We start from the raw sequence: 13652 nt of genomic DNA, 5'->3' as shown, positions 1-13652 counted from the left end.
ACGGCCTGAGCCCAGTTTACCATCCCCACAGCCAGAGCGCTTAGAAATGTGTGAGCCTTAACGAATTTTTAATTTAGGGGGATTGCAAAGTTTGCACATTGCAGGAGCCTTTTTGTTTCTATGGCTCTTTCAAATTGGCATGAATCACGGGCCTGATGTATGTGTGGGTTATTGTTTGGCAGCTTTCTTCTGGACCCCAGAGTCCTAATTCTGTGTAGTTGACACGTGTGAATGAGGAGGCCAGGCCCAGAGGCAGCCTGGAAGTGAGTCGGCATTGAGTACCCGGTACAGACCTGCTGGGGCTGGGATAATTGCATCGTTTATTCTCCAGGACACCGGGCTTCCTCAGCACCAGGCCAGGCCCCACTCAGATGCAGGCGACTGGGAAACCATACGACCCTTTGCTTCTCATTTCACCCAGAAACCACTGGGTGGGCTTTGCAGGTCTGTCTCCGGATCTAGGACATGTCAGGGAGCTCCACTGGGTCGATACAGGCTTTCTGGTTTTTTTTGTTTTGTTTTTTTGTGGTACGCGGGCCTCTCACTGTTGCGGCCTCTCCCGTTGCGGAGCACAGGCTCCGGACGCGCAGGCTCAGCGGCCATGGCTCACGGGCCCAGCCGCTCCGCGGCATGTGGGATCTTCCCGGACCGGGGCACGAACCCGTATCCCCTGCATCGGCAGGCGGATTCTCAACCACTGCGCCACCAGGGCAGCCCGCTTTCTGTTTTTTAATTGAGCTAAAAGACCCATAACATAACATTTAACATTTTAACCATTTTAAAAGGTACAATTCACATTGTTGTGCAACCATCCCCATTCTTTAATTCCAGAACTTTTCAGCACTAAACAGAAAGTCTAGACCCAGTTAGCAGTCACTGCCCATTCCCTTCTCCCCCAGCCCTAACAGCCACTAATTTACGTGTGTCCCTGTGGATTTACCTATTCTGGGAGTTCCGTGTCAATGGGCGCAGATGGTATGTGGCCTTTTGTGACCGGCTTCGTTCTTCCTGTGTTCATCCATGCTGTAGCGTGTGTCAGTGATTCATTCCTGCTGGGGTTGTAAAATGGTGCAACCACCCTGGAGGAAGGACTGGCATTTCCTCCCAAACTGAAACTTATACCAAAGGGGAAAGTGGGGCAGACAGAGGGATAAATTAGGAGTTTGGAATTAACAGATACACACTACTATATACAATATATATAAACTAGATAAATAACAAGGACCTACTGTATAGTACAGGGAACTATATTTAAAATCTTATGATAACCTATAAAGGACATGTATATATATATATATATATATATATACCTGAATCACTTTGCTATATACCTGAAACTAACACAACACTGTAAATCAACTATACTTCAATTAAAAAAAAAAAGTGAGGTATTTCCCTGGTGGTCCAGTGGTAAAGAATCTGCCTTACAATGCAGGGGACGCGGGTTCGATCGCTGGTCAGGGAACTAAGATGCCACGGGGCAGTTAAGCCCTCATGCCACAACTACTGAACTTGCATGCCTCAGCTAAAGCCTGTGTGCTGCAAACTACAGAGCCCATGTGTCCTGAGCCCGCGCCACAACTAAAGAAGAGAAAACCCGCGCGCTGCAACTAGAGAGAAGCCTGAACACTGCAGTGAAGAGCCCGCGCACCGCAACTAAGACCTGACCCAGCCAAAAATAAATAAATAAAATAAATAATAAAAATAAATCTTAAAAAAAAAAAAGTGAAACAGAGCTACCACAGGCCCCAGCGATTCCACTCCTAGGTATATACCTAGAAGAATTGAAAACAGGTGTTCAAACAAAAACTTGTATGTGAATATTCATAGCCTCACTATTCACAACCAGCAAAAGGCTGAAACCACCCAAATGGCCGTCAGGGGATGAATGGAGAAACAAAATGGGATACATTCAAACAATGGAGTATTATCTTTTCTTTTTTTAGTATTTATTAGAGCTCACTTAACTCTTCCTAACGTGTCAGAGCTCGCCACAGGTGTCCTCACTTTCCCAGGAAGTCTCACCTGAGTCCGGAGACCAGTCCTTTTTCTGCCCACAGAATCCTGTCTCAGTCTCTGTCACAGTGCCTTGTCCATCATCAGTTCGTTCACTGATTCCTTCCAGAGTATCTCCCAGGAACCCGCTGTGGCTGGGCCTGCATCTCTCCAGCGGGCAGAGACCATGAGATCAGCTCACCTCAGGGAGGGGCGCGGGCCCCGAAGGGGTGAGGTGTGCTGGGCCCGTGCCGGAGTCTCACTGTGGCTCAGTGCACTTCCCATGGAGGAGACCATGGTACCAAGACCCTAGAGATGAGAAGGAGGCTGCTTTTCAAAGGCGGGAGGGAGAGGGAGCCTCCAGGGGCCGCCAAGTGCAGGGGTCTGGAGGTGGAAGGAGGGTGGGGATGCTGAAGACCCCCAGGGTCGGGGCTGCTGGTGAGGGCAGTGGTCACAGGGCATGAGGAACCACATGGGATTTTATTCCAGGTGCAACTGGAAGCCAACGGCGGGGTTTAGGCAGGGAAAGGTGGGGGTCAGGGGACATGGTGTGACATGACCCAGGGGAGGACGTTGCAGGAACCTGGGAGCAATGAGGGTGACCAGGACCTGGGTGGGTCCAGGGGAGGGAGGAGTGGTAAAGTCACACTGTCCTAATTGCCCATTCATATGACTGTCACCTTCTTCCACCCCCAGACCCTGGGACTGGGCGGGCAGGGGCCAGGTCTCAGGCACAGTGTAGGCGCTCAGGGAAGTGGACCGAAGTGTGAGCGAGTCACTGCAGTGTGGGTGCAGCGGGGAGTGGATGGAGCTGGCTGCACCCTCCACCCTGAGCGGCTCCCTGCCGGCCCAGAGTGGTGGCTGGGACTGGTGCCGCTTGGGCTGGCCCTCGCTGGGGGCACCAGAGGGGGCTGTTGTCCAGCGGCAGCGGGAGGTCCTTAGGGATGTCTGAGCAGACAGGTGACACCCGCAGGAGCAGTTTCCCAGGACTGGCCCATTACTGGCTGTTGCTTGTCCTCAGGAAGAGTGTGCTGTTTGGTTGCTGGCTTGTCTGCCATCTCCATCTTGTTCTGTTGCTTCCATGACAGTCACCAGAGGCACCAGGGCCAGAACAGGGGCCTTTGGAGAAGCAAGAACCCTGATGACAACAGATGTGCAGACGCTTGCAGGTGTTCAAGCATCACATCCTTGGCTCTTGGGTGAAAGTTCTCGGTGAGCAGCCACAGCTCAACCGATGAGGTGCCAGAAGGAGGCCGAGCCAGGCAAAAACATAGGAAAGCTCATCAAATTCATGAGGGAACCCAATGTGGCAAATCCTGAGAACCCTGCCTTGTTCTGGTAGGATTATAACCTTCAGATGTGCCTGGACCAGCTCCCCCCTGGGCAGGGGCTGTGAACTTGATCATAGAAGAATCTGTAGCTCCCCTCAAATACCTGCTGAGCCCTTGCTGGGCCCCCCTGGGTTGTTTGGGGGTTAGGGAGGCAGTTATACAGGACACACTTGGTCTCTGCTTGTAACAGGGAAGAACCTTTCGTGGTCTCTTACAAGTTCATCACTAAAGGGCTGTTGCCTATAAGCTTAAAATTAAGCATAAGGGCCCGTCTCTGGAAACCCTCCCTCTCAGGTAATGAGCATTAGGCTCAAATACCTCTTGCTCACAGGAAACTCCTGAGCGGGCCCACCTGTGAATGACTGCAGGAAGGAAGAAAGTAACACATACCCTCCGGAGGCTGATAGGAGCCAGGAAATGTTTGACTTGACTCCATCCCCTTTTAGTATAAAAGAAGCCTGAATTCTAACTCAGGCAAGAGGGTTGTTTGGCGCACGAGTCCACCCTCTTCTTGGTCTCCAGCTTTCCATTTAATAAAGTCGCTCTTCCTGGCCCCAACAACTCCTCTCTCAATTTACTGGTCTGTCGTGTGGCCAGCAGTACAAGCTTGGACTCAGTAACTTGCTCTCATGGTCAGATAGCCAAGGTGGACATTAAACTAATGAACATGAAATCAATAGCTCATTATAAATTCTATTGAAGACTATGGCAGAAAAACTAACAGGAAACCTAACAGATGAGTATAGAGGATGGGGCCATGAGGAATGAATAAGAGTTCATCAGGGAAAAGCGTTGCCTCTAGAGGGATTGGCCTGGGAGGCAGCCCTGTGGTGGGAGGAGACAGCCAGAACTAGAGCATAGTGGGGCAGGGGCTTGGCGTGGTGTGAGGTAAGCGGAGACCAGGACTCGGGGGCCACAGTTGAGGTTTTATATTTCATTCTAGGTGCCACTATGACATTAAGCAGGGCAGTGATGCAAGGCCCCGTTTGCTTAGGGGAGCAGGATTCGTGGATGCCTGGAAACCAGGGAGGAGGCTGCAGAATTGGGTGGGCAGAGTGCTGCTGGCCTGGAGCCCAGGGGTTAGAAGTGGGCAGGACAGTAAAGGCTCAGGATCAGAAAATGTTCCTTTTCTCCCTTTTTCTTCTTGGGGTGTCCAGTAGTACTTTTTCCCTGAAGACATTTCCAAAGGGACCATTTAAGGCAGGAGTTGGCAAGTGACAGACCATGGACCAAATCCTCCTGCCACTGGTTTTTGCAAATAAAGTTTTATTTAAATATAGCCACGCCCATTGATTTACATATCATCTACTGCTGTTTTCATGCTACAGCAGCAGAGTCGGGTAATTGTAACAGAAGTTGTCTGGCCCTCAAAGCCCAAGTTACTTACTATTGAAGTCTAAGATATTTACTATCTGGCCCTTTACAGAAAATCCTTGCCCATCCTTGACCTAGGCAAGATGAGTCTGGGACACATTTTCTAAATACAAATCTGTTGGCTCAGAATCTTCCCAGCACTTAAAACGTGTTTAGTTCCTGTGAAAAATGCTAAAGTATGCATATTTTAAAATTAACATTTGTATGTCCTTAAGTGTTGACTGACATTATTTAAGAATCTCATCTTACACTTGAGGGTTGGAAAGTCAGAGTTGGAACTTGGGCTTTGAAGATGTTGGGCGATGTTATTTGTCTAAATTTATACTGTGATGCTAAACTCTCCTGATGCATTACTTTACTGTTTATGTCTTCTCTCTGAAACACTCCTTTGTCTCCACTCTGTAAAATAGGATCTTTAAGAGGATGCCTCTAAAACCAGCTTTTAGTCTTTGCAAAGTCTTTGGGCTTCTTGCAAAATAATTTTTATGAACGTTTGCTTGTGTGCAGATATAGAGCATCCTACCAAACCCAATGACAACAAAGCCGACTTTCCAGATCCTTCCTTTTTCCTTCCCTTACCCTGTCATCTTCATGTTTCAACTCCTGGTTCTAAGCTCTGTGCAGCCTTTTTGGATCCACTTGATTTACAGATTTGAGCTGATTTCACTTGGAGAATTGGCCATATGTCTGGCAGACACCCGCCACCATTGGCAGAATTATGGGGTTGATACTAAACAGATGGGCTTTCTAGTTAGATGTGCTGTTTTTTCCACGATACATATGAGGGAAAAAAGAAGCCACTTTAATAATGTCTTGATTTTTCCACTGGTGTCAGAGGCATAAATGATGCCCATTTATCTAGAGTTAATTTCAGCATCATTTCTGTGTAGGAGACCTTAGACAGCTGGAAGAGGCTTAGAGACTTGGGACATTTTGAGACCCAACCTCTGCTAAGATCTTAGAGAATCCTGGTACCCTTGGAATACAGATACTGGGGAAAAGAGTGTTAAATTCCAAAAATAAATAGTCATTAGCACCACTTAGCAGGACTACATTCAAAGCGCTTAATCTCAGGTTTATTGCTCAAACTCCATTTGACAGCTTTTGTGTGGTTATTGCTGTCTGGGCAGCAAGATGTAAATGCGGTTTGGCTGACCCATCTGTTTAGGCAAAGCTGGCCAAGCCGCTGAACGGGGTTGCTTACTGCAGGACTTCTCAGAGTCTTTACTATGAAAATATATGCTGGTGCTCTTCAGAGAAGCCTTTTAGTGTAGGCAGTGTTTTCCCAAGTGTCTTCATTCACAAAGCATCGCCCATGCTAGGGTTCCACGGGACATGCTTTGGGAAACACTGGTGTCATGCCCAGATGGGGAACTTCAGGTCGGAGAACTTGGGCTCCAATGCCAGACCTACCACTTCCCAGCTGTATGACTTTCCACGTGGGCCCCCCATAGCCTCCACTTCCTAAATGTAAAATGGAGCTGAAAATGTAATCCCCGCCTCCCGGGATTGTTTCTTTGGATTGAACACCCAGAAGAATTTGGTGGCCTCCCTGCGAGCATTCAAAGGAATGTTCTCCTACGAGAACATACTCCTACTGTTCGATTCACAGTATTCCAGGAGCTGTTATTCACTCTGAAGCTCAGCCAGGCTCTTGAATTTCCTTCTGTATGTTCCTTAGCACCTCCACTAATGGGGAAGGGAGAGAAAGGAGATGCTGTCTGCGTAGGGGGTGGCTGGGAGAAGTGACGGGGCAGCGTGGGGCCAGGAAGTTGCTTAGGAATTATAGTTATCCCCCGCCGGCAGGGGGCACAGAGGTGGCTCAGCTCTTTGTTAATTACCATTGATCCGCGTTTTGATTCATCTTCAGTTTTTGTATCACAGGATCAATCTCTTTGATTCCTTCATTCATTCACTCCTGTCCCCGGCACTGTCCTGGGCACCTGAGAAGGAGGAAGAGCCTGCTGTGGGGTCTCTGTTTCCTCCAAACTGGAAAGGCAGCAGTTTTTCCATCCCAAGGGGCTGTCAGCGTTCACAGGTTCTGATGCATATGTTCGCAGAGCTGTAGGGAAAACTCCGCAGAGTTGCTGGGAATAGAGCCACAGACCTTTAGGAATCCTTTCCCCCTTTAAATAAGTTCTCCCGTCTTGCTAAGCCCTGCGTCCCCTGCCACCCCCCTTCCTGGAAGCTGTTCACCTGTGGCCCTAGTTCTGCATATGGACCAGTGCTCCCCACCTATCCTGTGCTTCAGTCATTTCTCCAGAATTTTCCATTCGGAGTGGAGAGGGTCGAACCAAAAATACTTTTACGTCTGGGAGACTTCAAATCCATTTTGTAAATTTGGTTTTGGAGGTTTGGACCCATCCAGGTGGTGGGTCTGTTAAAACACCCAGCACTTTCTTAGAGGACAGCGGCCATCAGGCCACATCTCTTGCAGCCTGGCCACAAGCCACTGGTCTTTTGACCCTAAATGCCGTGATGTTAGTATACGTGGCTTTAATGATCTTCTCTCCTCCCTCACCCCGTATCCCAGATAACAGCGCTGTTATTATCTGCTCTGAGTAGTCTAACATTGGGGTTAGGACAAGGGCTTTTGGAGCAGATGTCCTGATTTCCAAGCCCACTGTGTCACTTCAGCCACGTGACCTGGGAAAACTGTTTCCCATCTCTGCTTCCATTTTCCTCATCATAATGAGAGTGATGAAGATAACGACCTGCGTTTTTGGGTCTTGATGGGAAGGAATGAGCTGATTCATGTCAGGTGCTCAGGACACAGCTTGTCACACAATAAGTGTCCAACAGATGCTGCTGTTGCTGGTGACAGTGGCGACAGAACAAACCTTGGTTTCCTTGATTCTCCTGTCTGTGTTACTGGCCCACATTGGTTTCCCTTCCAGCTCTGGTGAGGACTCTCCCTCAGCAACATCTCTGGATTGCTCTCTCCCTTCTCTGCTGTCCCACTGCTCTCGCCCTGCCTGTCCCTTCTCATTGGGCCTCCCGGCCTTCTGCTTTGTTCCCTGAAGCTGCCGCCCACACTGACATTCTCTGCAGGGCTGATCTTGTACCAGATCCCTCAGTGATTCCCTGCCCTCAAGGCTCCTATCATGGCCACATACAGCTCTTCTTGGCTGATCCCCAGACTGCTGTCCATCCCCTCCATCCAGAAACCAAGAGAGCTCCAGCCTAAGCGTTCTCAGGTTCAAGTACACAGACCCATGCCAGCAAATTAGGAACGCTAAGGACAACACAGCCTTGCTATTTTGTCGTTTATCAATATATTTATTGATATATCAATCATAAAGATTCCTTTCTTACTTTGAGATGATCTTTTCCTATTACTGATAGTCGGTGGTGATGATAATGATGATAATTTTGTTTTTATGTGTGTGTGTGTGTTGGTCATTAGCTGGCACCATAGAAAGCTGGTATCTCTCTGTGGATCCCAGTTTTATACATGGAGATTTTACGGGGCTCTGAACCTCTGACTGGCGGTGTCAGATCTTGCTCCGCTGCATTACCGGTATCTTCCAAACACCATGTACGATCATGCTTTTATGGGTTTGCACCTTGTATTCAATTCCTAGTCAACCTCCAAGGCCCAACTCCAAAATCACCCCCACCCGCAGTAGCCTTCTCAGGGTTTGCCCGCTCCAGGCAAGAAGAGTTACTTCCCCTGCAGTTGTAATCCTCCATCCTGGTTCTTCCTGGTGATTCCATGCACCTTGATTTTCTCCGTGGTCAGTGAGCCCAGTAGGGCGGGGGGTGTCCAGCACCTCTTTAGTCTACCTCATACCTGGCATAGTGCTTTGTTTAAAGAAGCTGGTCACTACGTATTGCCAGATGGATTCTCTGGGGGCAGGGAAGGACTCACCGAAGAAATACAGGCCACGCTCTGTTGACCCACATCCCCACTGCCAAAGCTCGTATCACATTCTGAAGTCGTCTCACTGTCTGTAAGCAGGCGAGCTTCATGCAGAGCAAGACAGCGTGTCAGTTTGCGTTTACTGCACTGTCTCAAGCTCAGAGCAGCCCTGGCACACAGCAGGCCTCAGCGGATGCTTGATGAATGAATTTGTGAATGAATGAGTGAAACAAACAAGCAAAAGGTCCTGTTCCAATATTGTCTGATACGGATGGTGCCTGTCTTCCCTATGAGGCCAGCCGCTCAGCATGTGGCACCTGGTAATCGGGGAGCGGAGCTTCCCTTCCACTGTGTTTTGGGGAAGGTGACCTGGTGAAGTGGAAGGAGACAGGGCCAGGTCAGGGGATAGAAGATGATGAAGCAGAAATGCCAGACATCCCTAAGGCGAGGACTGTGGAGTCAGATGGACGGGGACCACATCCTGGCTCCGGCACTGGCAGCTCTGCATCCCAGATTCACAGGTCAGGCAAGTGTTTATTAGAGCACTTCCTGGGTGCCAGGCGCCAGTAGAGATGCCAGGGACCCATGACGAGCAAGATGGCCACAGTGCCTGTTCTCATAAGGCTTAACATTTGTTCCAGTGGGAAAAATAGATGATAACAATAAATAACAGATCCCAGGATGATATCTGAGGGTGATCAGAGCTAGGATGGAAGGGAATATTAGGAATAAAGGAGTTGGCCCTGAGCCAGGCATGGAATTAGTCCATAAGTCAGTGACCTCGGCCATGGCATTGGTGTCCTTCACTGCCTTGTTCTAGAAGTGCCTGACTTGTAGGTTTGTGGGATCCGTTGATGGGGTGGTGGCAGGGGGTCCTGGAGGACAAGGGCCCTGACTGCCGTTAACCTCAGAGGGGACCGGGAGAGGGCTTGAGTTGTGGAAGGGACCAGCGATGGGAGGGGCTGGAGCCGGCACCTTCGGCCCCAGGGCGGGGCGCCTGGCCCATCCGTCGTTTGGGAGCCTGGGCGGCCTCCTGCCTGCCCTGCAGCTGCATGTTGTACTTTCCCAGCAGATGTGGGGAAACATTTTTCATTAATTACCTGCTAATGCTTCACAGGTGGCAGAGGTGCCCCTGGAACTTAGCACCACGTGCTCCTCAGAGGCTGCAGGGGTCTGCTAATGTGTTGAATCTGGGAGTCCTCCCTGATGCGGGAAGGAGGTTCCCGGGCAACTCCAGGGACAGTGAGCGAATTCAAGGGCTGGGGATAGAGGGTGGTGGCAGTCCCCCCAGCCTCCCTTCGGTCTGTGTGACACACACGTACAGGTGCACGCACGCCCTCCCATATAGGCACACGCGTGCACATGTGCACACACCCTCTCTGCTAGACACACGCCTGCCTACAGTCACTCCCACCCTCCAGTGTGACTGGGCCACACGGTACCCAGGAGGGCCCGCCCCCCTCTGCTCACTTGGACCCCCATGCACACCGTCGGTGACCCATTCGTGCCCTTGGGTGGCTTGTAAGTGATTCCTTCACTGGACGGAGCATCTCTTCTGAAATGGCTGGCCTTGGGTTATGAGTGACAGCCCTCAGGAGCCCTCACCCCGCCTGGCCCTGGGCCTGCACCGCCGGGGGCCAGGCGGGGGGAGAGGGTGCTGGAGCTGCAGGCTTCAGACCCCTGGAGCCTGTCCCCACCTTTGCTCCCCCCGTGACAGCAGGCCCCTGGGGAGTCGCTCAGACTAAGGCGTCTTCCTGGTCGCGCACACTGGATATTTGGTAAATGAACAAATCAGGTCGTTTGAGCTGAAGAGACCCAGTCGCTCCTGCTGAAGTTTGACTCAGGTTCAAGCCCCTGCGTGCCTCCCCAGCTGCATCCATGGCCCTCGTACCCTGCGTTCTTCCTCCAAGCCCTCGACCTCGCTCTTTCTCTGCCTGGGACCCTCTTCCCTGCCCCCCGCGCCCATCTACACTGCTGGCTCCCTTTCACCCGGGCTTCTGCTCCGTAATCCCGCTCACAGCAGCCTTTCATAACCCTCCGTTGCCAGTCAGCCCCCGCGTCTCCCCCGGCTCCCTGAGCAGGTGCTGGGTTCTGTCCATCCGTCCTCATGTCTGGAAGGATCTCCTTCACCACATGGGTTCCTATGTTATGTGTTCTGGGCGCCAGGGATTCAGCTGCAAACCAACCATCAAAGGCAGACCCTGCTCTCAAATTAGGGAGGTGACTGAGCAAAAGGCAAACAAATAACTGTGCATCTGCGTGTGGGTCTGTGTGTGTGCATGTCTGTGTGTGCGCACGCAGACATACACACACACACCAGGTGATGAATGTGATGGGGAAAGATAAGGAGAGGAAGGCAGCAGGGAACTAGCTATGGGGCGAGCAGGCTTGGTTTCTTAATATCCCCCCTCCCGTTGTCCGTCTCCCGCTGGCCACTAGAAGCCCCACAGAGGCAGGGATTCCTTCTGTTCACCTCTGCGCGTTCTCCTCCTGGTGCAGTTCCGCACGTGGCTGGTGTCAATAAGTTTTTGTTGAATAGATGAATGAACGAGTGAATGGATGAGTGAATGCATTCTCAAGGGGAGAGTGGTGTGCCGTCTCTTCAGTGGTCAGCATGCCCTGCCCGTGCCCTGGGCTGTGTGGTGAGGACCCGAGTGTGTCAGAAGTGAGGTGGGAACCACAGTACCTGCTCCAGCCACCGTGGGGAGGGAGCAGGGAGGCAATGTATTAAACTAGTGATGGTGGGGGCTTCCCTGGTGGCGCAGTGGTTGAGAGTCCACCTGCCGATGCAGGGGACACGGGTTCGTGCCCCGGTCCGGGAAGATCCCACATGCTGTGGAGTGACTGGGCCCGTGAGCCATGGCCGCTGAGCCTGCACGTCCGGAGCCTGTGCTCCGCAACGGGAGAGGCCACAACAGTGAGAGGCCCGCGTACCGCAAAAAAATAAATAAATAAAATAGTGATGGTGGAGGGAGGGGGGAAGGGGTGATGAGGAGGGGGCCACAATGTCCCTTCTGCCCACCTCCCATCGGTTCAAGCAAGCCACATGGCGAGCCCCCAGGCAAGGACTTGGGAAGTCCCCTGTCCCCCCCATTCCCCCAGCAAGGCCGGGGCAAAGGTGAAAATGCAGGGAGGGAGGAGGACAGTGGTGTCAACACTTCAGCCCCGGGCAGTGAGTGACAGAGCGGGGGTGTGAGCCCGGACCCCTGCTTCTGGCACGTGCATCCTAACAGTTATGACATTCTGGTTTCCATAACATGCCATAGATGCTAATGCACAATAATGCTGCTGATGAAATGGAACAGGGGGCCAGTGGGCAGGGGTGAGGTGGGTGGGGCTTGGGAGCAGATTTCAGAGACTTTTACAGCCTTGGCAATTTTGTCCTAAATGAGAAGGGAGGCCACAGGGAGTAAGCAGGAAAGCGATATGATCAGACTTATATCTAGAGGGGTTCACGGGGACACCAGTTAGAAGGCTTGTGTGAGCATCTGGGGTAGAGATGCTGGTGGCCTGGACGAAAGTCACAGTGATACAGGTGGCAGATGGCGTGAGGTTCGGGGTCTGATTTGTAGTTTATTCTGTGTGCTGCTCCTTTTTGCTTTGGCTGCCAGGAAGCTCAGAGCCACACGTGGTGTCTCGAACCCCTGATGCGGTGGCTCTGTCCAGACTCCCCTTCCTCTGAATTTCCTCGGACGCTCATTTGTCTTGTTGGGTGTGTGTTTCTGATAACGGCTGCCCATCCTTTGTGGAGTGAGATGAGATATAAATAAAGCGATGACAATTCTTCCTCATCCACGTGCGCATCTCTGGGGATCTTCGTCTTTATCTTCAAACCAGCCTGGAAGCTTGGGGAGACCAAGCCATTTCTTTCTCCTTTGTGCCAAAAATGCCTCCAGGACAGTCAGCTTTTCTGGGGCCACATGGCACCGGCCATTCCACTCCCATCTGGTATCCGTGGGCGGAGGAAGGAAAGGAGAGGATAATAACATGGAATAAACTGCCTCTTGAGGAGAGAAGGACCATCTGCACCCTGCACGCCTGGAGTGTGGCACTGGGGGTCATGACCGGTCCTTAGACTGCCCTGGCTCACTTACTACCCCACCCGAACTTCCTGGGCCCTTACTAGGCACCGGGCACTGGGGTTATAGCTGAACACAAGGTGGAGAATGTCATTGGCTTAGGAGCCTGGCTGGTTTGCTAAGTCTGCAGGGAGAAGTCCTCAAACGAGACCCCTGGGCTGTCTGTCCACACGAAGTTTCTTTGTGGACCCCCTGCGGACCCAGCCTTTGGTGTACACTTAACACTCAATTAAATAACAGCTGGAGACAGGGACTTCCCTGGCGGTCCAGTGGTTAAGACTCTGAGCTTCCACGGCAGGGGTCGTGGGTTCGATCCCTGGTTGGGGAACTAAGATCCTGCATGCTGCATGGAAAAAAAAAAACAGCTGGAGAGAGTGGTTGGCTGGGACGGTCTTGGTTTATGCCTCCCGTTGTGTTCCATCCATGTGTGTCCTGCTTTGGGTGATAAAGTTATATCGTCACCCTAGAAGCAGCTTAGAGATACGAGAGGGGCCTCTGGAGTCAGGCTGCCCGAGGCCATCATCCCCTTGCTCTGACAGTTAACAGAATGGCTTGTGGCTCCGAGCCTCAGTGTACCCATGTGTAAAATGAATATAATAACAGTCTCCACCTCATAGATTTACTATGGGGGTAAAATATGATAGCACTCGGCCCAGAACAAGTAGTGACTAACTTTTGCTCCATAGTAATTATTGTATTACTTATACAATGTAAATTATTATGAGGGGCTTCCCTGGTGGTGCAGTGGTTGAGAGTCCGCCCGCCCATGCAGGGGACACGGGTTCGTGCCCCGGTCCGGGAAGATCCCACATGCCGCGGAGCGGCTGGGCCCGTGAGCCATGGCCGCTGAGCCTGCGCATCCGGAGCCTGTGCTCCGCAACGGGAGAGGCCACAACAGTGAGAGGCCCGCGTACTGCAAAAAAAAAAAAAAAAAAAAAAAATTATTATGAAAATTTCTACTGAAAGTCACTCGTGCTGGCACAGCATGTTAATGAGAGTGGGTAGACAGTT

General features: G+C 51.4%; 1 protein-coding gene across 1 annotated transcript in view; it reads left to right on the top strand.

Moving 5' to 3' along the window:
* Window positions 1-13652, top strand: part of PHACTR3 (phosphatase and actin regulator 3) — a gene marked incomplete at its 5' end in the record, with an annotated part of 221935 nt that overhangs the window by 113538 nt on the left and 94745 nt on the right. The window lies entirely within an intron of this gene.

Source organism: Mesoplodon mirus (genome assembly GCF_964341445.2).
Source record: "Mesoplodon mirus genome assembly, chromosome: 15".
In the NCBI taxonomy this organism is placed as follows: Eukaryota; Metazoa; Chordata; class Mammalia; order Artiodactyla; family Ziphiidae; genus Mesoplodon; species Mesoplodon mirus.
This window is presented reverse-complemented; position numbering and strand designations above follow the sequence as displayed.